Genomic DNA, 10,450 nt, shown 5'->3' on the forward strand with positions numbered 1-10,450 from the left:
TCATCGACTAGAAAATCTACGCAAGTGCATAAGATGGGAGAAGTTCCCAAAAAAGATTCAGAGGTAAATAGAGCTAGGGACATCAATAGCGGTTTGACGCATACATTAAGGGACTGAGACCCTAATGAGACTCTAAGGGTATACTCAGGAAAAGTATACATACTTTAGCTTATCAGAGGCATCGCCCTTGTTAGAACATCTTAGATTAGACGTTCAGTTTAGTAAGAAGAATGAAAGTGTTGACTAAGATCATTACATGCCTTAGTACTATGTGAGGTGACCCATATCCTATAAGAGGCTCGGAGAAGCAAAATCCATTTTTGTGGGAGAGTGATGATTCAAAAGGTCCCTCGCAAGGGCACGAGTATACTTCAAATTATACGATTACATACAAGCGCTATGTGAATTAATGCTAAGTACTAGAAGTCCCACATTAAGATCATTTAGAGGAAGTTGTTAAGTAAGCTTGATTACAGTTGAGAAGTCTTAGTTTGCTTATAGAAGATTTTAAGGAAGGATGTTGATTTAGAAACCAGACTTCAAGCTTGAGAATCTTCCAAACATTCTCAAGGATAGGTTTTAGATGTTAAGGAGAAAGTAGAGACTTTATACCAAAAGTACCTTTTGCAGCCAATGATCAAGACCTATCAAGTTCGGAAAAGTATTTCCATGTGACTGAGAAGTAATTGTGTTGGACCTGGCCAGTCCACATGACCAAAATCTCAGTAGTCGTCATATATGGGTCTCTACACCTATATATGTAAAACCTTCATCTGAAAAGCCAGACGGGTTCAGACTATTAGGTCATTTCGTTTCGATCTTTTAGTCAATTCATTTCTACCCTATGGTTATTCATTTAAATTGTTTGGCAAATTATTGGAACACTTTGCCCAATTGCCATTTGTGATTTGAATCATTGCGATCTACTAACTGTTGGTAGATTTTCTGTGACCCAAAGACAAGCAAGTATTCACTAGATTAAATCAGTCCGACACGAATGCCTCGACCCAAGGGTCAAGCACGTGATACTTTTAGACCACCTCGTATGTTTTTAGTAGGACGTTATTTTTGTATTTCGGAAACGATGATTGATCCGATGCTTATGTATGCCCCTATGTTAGCTCAGTTGTGTTGACTGGTACTAAATCACTGGTCCACTGGACGTAACGTGACTAAGTTCTTTTGTGATGATTTTTGCTAGACCGCCAGTCCATCACGTGCAGTACCTGGATAGTTCAGTAGATCCTGATTCGAATGTTGATGTAAAAGTCCTCATCAAGGCAATTTTTCATAACTATTTAGTGACCCATCAATCTTTTGCGGCAAGCTACTTCCGCCACGTTTTACTCATATGTTAGCATGAGAAAGAGTATGAGCGAGTTTTGAGAACCAAGAAACGGGTTGCCGATTTGATGATATGCATCTGTACGTTTTTCATAATGTAGTAACGACTATATGTCAACCCATCGGAATGCCACCAAGACGAGGGCATCCGAGAAGAGGGAGAAGAATTCCCCGAGATGATTAAAGAGGTCCAGTACCAGGGCCAGAACAAAATATCGCCCCACCATCCATACAACCAGAAGGTAGAATAGAGGAATTATTTCACAACAAAACCCACCTGCCTTCAGTAGGACAGGAGATCCAGCGGAAGCTGAGACTTGGACCAGGAAGGAAAGCACAGAGGGAAACGATGACAGCTGAACAACTGGAAAATTTTACGCAGGAACGTTTAAAACAGAGATATATGATAAGTAATACCCCATGGCTATCGCAAGAAGAAGGAGATTGGATTTTTTTTTCAGTCTAAAGTAGGGATTAATGACCATTACTCAGTACGATAGGATGTTCTGTGATATGTCGAGATATGCGCCAGAGCAAGTAGAGACGGAATAAAAGATGGCTAAAAAATTTTGTGCCGGTTAAAGGCACGAGATCCGGATGGCTTTGGCAAGCCATTGGGGACTACCTTACACGGAATCGCATAGCGGAACGATGGACAGGGAGGCAACAACGCCGAGAGCAAGACCAATAACAATGCCTATGCCAACACCTCCACATAACTAAGATCTTAGTGGTTGCCAATCGAGATTTGCAATCTTGAAGAAGAGAGGTATCCCAATAGATAGACTCGCACCATAAGATCTTGCCTTATCCCGAAGAGCATAGTGACGACTAGGATGACTCAGTTTGTCATTAGTTATCAACCACTAGGAAGTGATACTTTCACAATTAGAAGGATACACTAAGCGTCAAACTATCTTTTGACCTTGGATCGGTAGAAACAAAGCTGCTTCTGGAGTCTCGAGCGGAGAGCCGGAACAGTTACTGTGTATGACGAAGTTTTCCATCGAATGTCAAAGTATGTTCCACGAGGGTGGACACCTTTGAGAAACGCATAAAGAGGTTTGGAAACGAATTATGTCATGAGATATTGAATTTCCCTAACAAGCCAAACAGATTTTTTTTCGTAGAAGTAAGAAATGAGTGAGACTCTCATATTTAGTTGCTACTATCCTTTGGTAAAGGAAAACCCACGCACAGTCAAGGTATAGACTACCTTAAGATGGTCGTAAAGAAAACAAATGGGACAACAAGTAGCAATTGCCAAGCGAGAAGGAAGCTATGGCAATGGAAATTTTCCCAACAACAGAGCTAAGAAAAACCAGGGTACTCCTAAACAGATAGGAGATAACCAACAAAGGATCCTGCCCTGCCCAAAGTATGACAAGAACCCTAGAAGATGCTGCAATAATGGAAGAGTGAAAGCGAAGGTTGTTACACGGTAACCAGAAGGGCATTTTGCAAACCGTTGTTTAAATAAGGAACAAGAGACGGGTCTATGCTGAACTTGCTTGACCAGGCTCCGTATATGCAAGCGATCCATGCCTTGCCCCAACCAAACAGTAGTAACCACGCTAGCAGCTTCTGAGACAGCAACAACAACATGTACGACCCCGTCACGTTAGAAAGCCACGAAAAGCTAGAAAGAAAGAAGCTAATAAGTCCCCGTGGATTAACATGGGAAGGAGAAAGCCGGTCGTCTCCGCCCAGTGAACGACAAAAAGAAAAGGGGTGAGAATTTAGCATAGTAACACTTAAGAAAAAGTATCCTATATTGATCATTTGTCGAGGATAGATGGCATTTTTAGTGGCTCAGAGGATCGAGTGCATTCTCAAAGATATACTTGAGACTTTGATACCACTTACTAAATTTTTTTTTTTTTACCAGAAGATGTACCTAAGAAAGCCTTCACAACCAGATTGGCCGTTATGAGTTCGTAGTGGTGCCTTTCGGATTGATCAATGCACCAATTCGTCTTAGTTTTCATAGATGATGACTCGACCTACTCGAAGAACGAGAAAGAACATGAGGAACACCTGAGGATAGTCATAGAAACATTGAGAACAGAGACTCTTTATGCTAAGCTCTTCAGGTGCGAATTTTTGGCTCGGCGAAGTCATATTTTTAGGGCATATCATGTTATCAGAAGAGATCAAAGTGGGCCCCAAAAAGGGTACAAGTTGTACATGAGTGGAGACCACCTACAAATCCTAATGAGACAAGAAATTCTTGGGATTACCAGGTTACTATTGTAGATTCATAGGATGATTTTCCAAGATAGCAAGGCCAATGACACAATGACTTAGGAAATGAATCTAATTTTCTTGGATAAAAGAATGCGAGAAGCTTTCAAGAGCTCAAGGAGAAGTTAGCAACACACTAGTGTTAGCCATTCCAATAGCTGACAAAGAACATGTGAATTATACGTATGCGTCCAAGAGGGGACTGGGTTGCATCTTGATGCAAGAAGAAAGGGTGATAGCTATGCATCACGACAGCTTAAGCCACATGAGTTGCACTATCCAACTCATGATCTAGAATTAGTTATAGTAAAGACACCACCTATATGGATTTAGGTGCGAGATGTTCACAAACCACAAAAGCCTTAAGTACTTTTTCGAGCAGAAGGACTTGAACATGAGACAGAGAAGATGGCTCGAACTTGTGAAGGATTATGATTGCGGTATCAATTACCACCCAGGGAAAGCTAACGTAGTAGCTGATGCTTTAAGTCGTAAAACTCAATCCGAGTTAGGACTTCTTCTCACTCAAGAGGACACGCTCGTAAAGGATTTTGACAGATTGAAGATAGAAGTGGTTCAACCACCGGCAACGATAAGAGCAATTATTGCAACTCTGGTAGCCACCCCAGACCTTAGAGAAAGGATCATCAGCGCCCAGAGAGCGGACGAATACCTGGAAAGGGTTCGTCTTAAGATCCGAACAGGCACGCCAGGAGGCTACCAAGAGGCAATGGATAACGCCGTTCTTTTGAAGGAAGATTGTGTGTTCCCTATAACGAGGGACTCAGAAACGAGATCATGAGTGAAGCTCATGACACACCCAGAATGGAAGTGGGAGCACATAGCGATCGATTTCGTGACAAGTTTACCCAAAACGAATAGGGGTAACACAGCTATTTGGGTAATAGTAGACCGTCTCACGAAGTGCGCTCTTTTTATATATACCGATTCCAATTACCCATGGATCGAAGAAGCTAGCCAATTGTACATCCGTGAGATTGTACGGCTACATGGAATACCAATATCCATTACTTCGGGTAGAGATTCAAAATTTACTTCTAGATTTAGGATCAGCTTGCAGAAAAAGTTGGGAATCAATGCTTCCATTGATCGAGTTTACCTACAATAATAGTCATCAGGCGACCATTGATATAGCACCTTACGAGGCGCTTTATGGACGGAAGTGTAGATCGCCACTTTACTAGGATGAAGTGGGTGAGAGAAAAGTTTTAGGACCAGACATGGTCGATGAGATGGTTGAGATAGTCCGCTAGATCAAAGGACGAATAAAGAAGGCATAGGATAGACAGAGATCTTACGCTGTTTCACGCCAAACCGAGTTACGTTTTGAAATAGGAGACAAGGTCTTCCTAAAGGTATCTCCCACCAAGGGAAAACTATGTTTGATGTCAAGGGAAAGCTTAGATTTTGATTTATAGGATCGTATGAGATTCTAAAGAAGATAGGTCCAGTGGCCTATAAGTTGGCGTTACCGCCAAGTTTTGGAAACGTCCACAACGTTTTTCCACGTATCACCACTCAGGAAGTACGTTCACGATCCAAAGCATGTGATCCACTAAGGAGAGATGATCCTTAGCCCAGACTTGAACTATGAAGAAAAACCCTAAGTTTTTTTTTAGTAGAGATATGCAAATTTCGGGATGAAATTTTTGTTAAGAGGGGTAGGATGTAGTGACCCGCTCTTTTATCAGTATTTTAATTACAGTATTGCGTGTTTAATTTTCTATCTGCCAGTAATTGAAGCGTTTTATGTTTTCATCTATGTTTATGAATTTTGCTTTTTGGAGACAGAGTCACTATACTAGCAAGTATGCATTTATTTATCTTCGCGTGTTTAAGACCGCGATGAGAATCCTTGAGTCGATGAATTATTATTTTTTCCGAGTTATAACCAACTTAGCTAAGTCGTGTTATTTATCAAGATGGAGTTTATTTTCACTTTGTTGCTTAAGTCGTGAATTATTCCCGACTTTGAGGCTAATTAAATCTACAGATTTAATTTAAGAATTAGAATGACGAACGAATTAAATCTACGGATTTAATTTAGCTTTTATCGATTTTACAGAAACGCGAAACCAGTATTTCTAATACTGAGAAATCAACCCTGAAGGATTTTACTTAGATCTTTTCTCTTAAATCACTTCACCTCTCAAGCCACCCAATCCTAACACTTGCCAATGCCACAAGTTACCTCCCATTGGTGGCAACAAGAACCATCATTTCTTGGCATTGGAACTACCAAATTGCATGCCACAAGTTACCTCCCATTGGTGGCAACAAGAACCATCATTTATTGGCATTGGAACTACCAAATTGCATGCCACAAGTTACCTCCCATTGGTGGCAACAAGAACCATCATTTCTTGGCATTGGAACTACCAAATTGCATGCCACAAGTTACCTCCCATTGGTGGCAACAAGAACCATCATTACTTGGCATTGGAACTACCAAATTGCATGCCACAAGTTACCTCCCATTGGTGGTAGCCACCCCCACCCTATCCTACCCCAAATTTTCGTGCATAGCCTCCCCAAAAGCAAGAGTGGCTACAAACTTCTCCCATTCCATCCATTTTCACTCCAAGAAAGTGCTAAGACAAGAAAGTGCTCTCACTCTCTTCTTCCCTCTCCATTTTCGTCCCTCCACATCTCCCCCACTCCCAAGACTCTTCTCCCACCATTATCACACTCCATAGAAGCCCTTGAAGCCCCAAGAGGAGTATCAAAGCAAGGGAGAGCATGGGAAAACTAGGGCGTAAAGTTAGAGTGAAGGTTGTGCTTCGAGGGTGAGTTTTCTTTTGTCTTCTCAACTGAAAATACTTTAAGACCATGGATTTTTACACATATGTGTGATATATTATGTGAGGATATGTTTTATGATTTTGGATGATTATTTTGGTAGAGTTTATTGGGTGAAAAACCGTGCATGAGGTAAGGCAGCGAATCTGCCATAAGCACACTGCTCCGGCAGTATTTTGCAAGGCGATTCCATCCATCCAAACGGTCCCCAAAAATTCCCAAATTAATTGTGTATCATCTTTCACAAGTTTTCTGAACTTTGGTAAAATTTCAGAAGGTTTTGATCTCTTATGATTTATTTATGAATTTTTAAAACATCACTGCCCATCTGGAATACATTTTTGGTAAATACTCTTTGGGAGGCCATAAGTCAGGTTCCAATCGGTGAAAGCCTCTGAAACTTGAATATGTCACTCTAGACTCCCGTATATTTCTTTTGGCATCGGCCTCACCATTTTTGAGAAAGGGAAACAACCGGTATAAATTCTTGAGATCTAGTTCTTATTCCTTGTAACATCCAGTAGGTTTTACAAACCTACGACTTTGAGCTCGCAAAGGCCGACTTAAATCTTTGATTCTCAAGCCTATCTTTCTACTGAATATTCACTTACATGTTGGGAAGGTACTTGTTCAGTTTTAGAATTTTTGGTGAAGTCTAAAGTGGTTTTTCCGATTTATGTTCTGAATCTGCCAAACTTGAACTCTTTTTGTGCAGTGAACTTTAGACAGTCATATCTTCTAAACCATGAATCTTCTTGGGGTAAATCCAACTGGAGAGTGTCACGCTCTCTCCCTAGTTTCCGGATTGACCCTTGGGGTTCCCAGTGGAGTTTTGTAATGGGAGATATGAATTTTTAAAGAAGGCCCATTGACTTGGTTCTAATCTGGAAATCTGAAATTTTTAGATTTTTGCTTGTTAAGTACCCATCTTTGAGTGGGCATATCTTGCTCGTTTGAACTCTGTTTCATTCAATTCAAATTAGAGAATGATCCTTGAAATGTCTAGTTTCCAGAATGTCCTTTGGAACCTCATTTAGAGATCCGAGGCAGAATTGGTGTCTGTTGCAAAACAGCCCCTTAAGAGCTCAAGTTGTTGAATTATTTTTCTAAGTTTGAAAGTTGGTTTTAAAGGATGTTTCATGAAATATTATGTATATGTGCATGACGAGTTTGGGAGATGTTTTTTGCAAAGTTTTCATGAAAATGAGTGAGTTAACCTAGATAAGGCATCAAGATAAGCTAACGTATGTAAAATGCATAATCCCTAGTTCGTTTTTGCGTTGTAAGTCCGGGAATAGGTTGACCTAGAGATCCCAAGTAGACAACGGTTTTGTTATCCATGATATGTGCTAAGAGTTAAGAACTCGTCTTGTAGGAATTGGTTCACAGGACGGTACCATCGCTTAAGATCACCTCTCTTCCACACCGAGGATCAGGTGGGCATTACTTTACTATACGTATATAGAGATCCCCTGCGTATCGTAGGCCTCTTATACGAATCAATGCATGAGATGATTTAACTGTTAATTTCAGTTTTATATATCTATCAAACAAGTTTAAATGCTACCGTTTGAACAGGTTATTTCGTTACAAAATCTTTGAATTAAAGTTATTTCAAGTATTGTCTTGCCATAAAATGTTTCAATTTCAGTATGATATCTATCTGCTTTGGCTTTGCCATTGATGCAATCGAATTCGGGTCCTGAGCAGTTGATAGCTTTCCTGCCAGGACTAGTGTACACCAATGACCGTGAGTCATCTAGCGGGTTGGCCGGTCAAGTGTTCGTGAGAGGTGGCCACCTCTCCGATACACAGTTCCAGATATGATAGAATACAAGAGAACTTAGTCTGATCAGACGAACTTTAAGAATCACAAATATATTTAGTAAGCTTGGGCCTATTTTACAAAAACTCCCTTGCTGTACTGTTATTGATGGCATGACAAATTTACAGTTTTATGATGCATGTATTTTTATATTTAGGCATACGTGCCCACTGAGTACTCTCGTACTCAGCCCTGCATATATTTCTAAATGTGCAGGTTGAGCAGTGGCTGATGGAGATGAAGTGAAGAGCGGAGCTTTTGTCATAGGTTAAATGAATGAACTCTTGGATACATGTCTTCATACATGTAATCAGATTATGTTATTCCGCTGCGTACTCTTAGGTTTTATGTTCTTGCAGTTAAGCCAGTTTTATCTAAACCTACAAGTCTGTTCGAGTCTTGTGACTAAACATCAGGTGTATTATAAATTTTCCCTTCTTTAAACAAATTTTAGTTCGATCCTCTATTATTTGTTCACCCCATTTTTTGTCGCCGTCGATAACTGTGTCCTTAGTTACGTTTTCCTGGCTTATTTATCCTTAATTAAGTCCGGTCGTGACAGAAACTCCCTTTCTATCGCCGTCGATAACTGTGTCCCTTCGTCGCGGTTTCCCGGCTTAGTTATCCTCAATTAAGTCGAGTAGCGTCCGTGACAACTCTCCCAGCAACTATTGTACTACTAGTTGTGAGTCGGACTTCACATGTACCGACTCAGCTCCAAGCTCTGCTAAAATCCTCAGTGCTCCAATGACAGCCTCGTACTCAGCCTCGTTGTTAGATAAACGTTGATCGTACTTGATAGCAGATTGCAAATAATCATCCATGGGGGACTGAATGTGTATGTCCACCCCGCACCCATCCTTAGTGACGGATCCGTCAACCGACGCCTTCCAGGGCTTCTGTTTTTCCGCTCTAGTTGTCTCTTGTACAAAATCTGCTAACGCCTATGCTTTAATTGCGGTTCGTGGTTCAAAGTCCACATCCTATTAACTTAGTTCAATTGCCCACTTCACCTTTCGACCAGATAAGTCTGGTCGTCCCAGTGTTTGTTTAAATGGTAAGGATGTACGCACAATGACTTTGTGCGCCAAGAAATATGACCGCAACCTTCGGGCTGTAACCAATGTAACCAATGCTGCCTGCTCGATCTCTGAATAATTCAGCTCTGCGCCTTGTAATATTTTATTGACGAAATTTGTTGCCCCCGTTCCTCCCTCATAAGGACCGATCCTAAAGATTCCGCCTCTACCACAATATACAGGTATAAAATCACCCTGATGCTAGGCTTGGTGAGCACTGGCAACTCTGACAAATATCTCTTTAGCTGGTCAAAGGCCTGTTTACAGCCTTGAGTCCATTTAAACTTTGTCCATTTCCTTAGAACCTCGAAGAAAGGTAGACTTCTATTTGCTAATTGGGAAATAAATCGCCCAAGCGCTGTGATTCTCTCATTTAATATTTGTACTTCCTTGATGTTCCTTGGTGGTGTCATGTTCATGATAGCTTGTACTTTGTCTTTGTTTACTTCAATACTCTGTGGGGTTACACGGTATCCCAAGAATTTTCCAGTCCTGACTCCAAATGCACACTTTTTCGGATTAAGCATCAATTTGTGCTGACGGATGACGGTGAAGACCTCTTCTAGATATGAGGGATGTGACGTGGCAGCTCTGCTCTGAACCATCATGTCGTCTACATAGACCGACATGGTTCGCCCGATTTGGTTTTGAAAGATTGTATTCATCATACGCTGATAAGTGGCTCTAGCGTTCTTGAGTCCAAATGGCATTCTGGCGAAACCGAAAACTCCACAACAAATCGCTGTCCTCTGGATGCATGCTAATCTGATGATATCCCTGGATAGCGTCCATCATTGACAATAACTCACAACCAGCGGCTGAGTCGACCAATTGGTCTATGCGAGGCAAAGGGTAGCAGTCCTTCGGACAAGCTGCGTTGAAGTCTCTATAATCCACACACATTCGCCATTCTTTCTCCTTCTTTTCGACCATCAACGCGTTGGACAACCAAATGGGATATTGTACTTCCACTATGTGGCCCGCTTGCAACAAAGCTTTCACTTGTTCCCTGATCGCTGCATCCTTCTCTGGTCCGAAGTGTCTTGTTTTCTGAATGACTGGTTTCCTTGTAGGATCCACATTCAAACGATGCTCTGCCAATGTCCAGTCTATCCCTTTCAGGTCTACCATGGTGAAA

The 10,450-nt window shown here is 41.2% G+C and overlaps 1 long non-coding RNA gene across 1 annotated transcript; it reads left to right on the forward strand.

Annotated features, from left to right (window-relative positions):
* Positions 1–6,028: 6,028 nt before the first annotated feature.
* LOC131007214 (uncharacterized) lies at positions 6,029–8,687 on the forward strand. The gene is made up of 3 exons (XR_009095972.1): positions 6,029–6,395; positions 7,784–7,844; positions 8,450–8,687. It is a non-coding gene; the product is annotated as an uncharacterized LOC131007214 (long non-coding RNA).
* The last annotated feature ends 1,763 nt before the right edge of the window (positions 8,688–10,450 follow it).

The sequence above is a fragment of the Salvia miltiorrhiza genome, chromosome 1 (genome assembly GCF_028751815.1).
Source record: "Salvia miltiorrhiza cultivar Shanhuang (shh) chromosome 1, IMPLAD_Smil_shh, whole genome shotgun sequence".
Classification (NCBI taxonomy): domain Eukaryota; kingdom Viridiplantae; phylum Streptophyta; class Magnoliopsida; order Lamiales; family Lamiaceae; genus Salvia; species Salvia miltiorrhiza.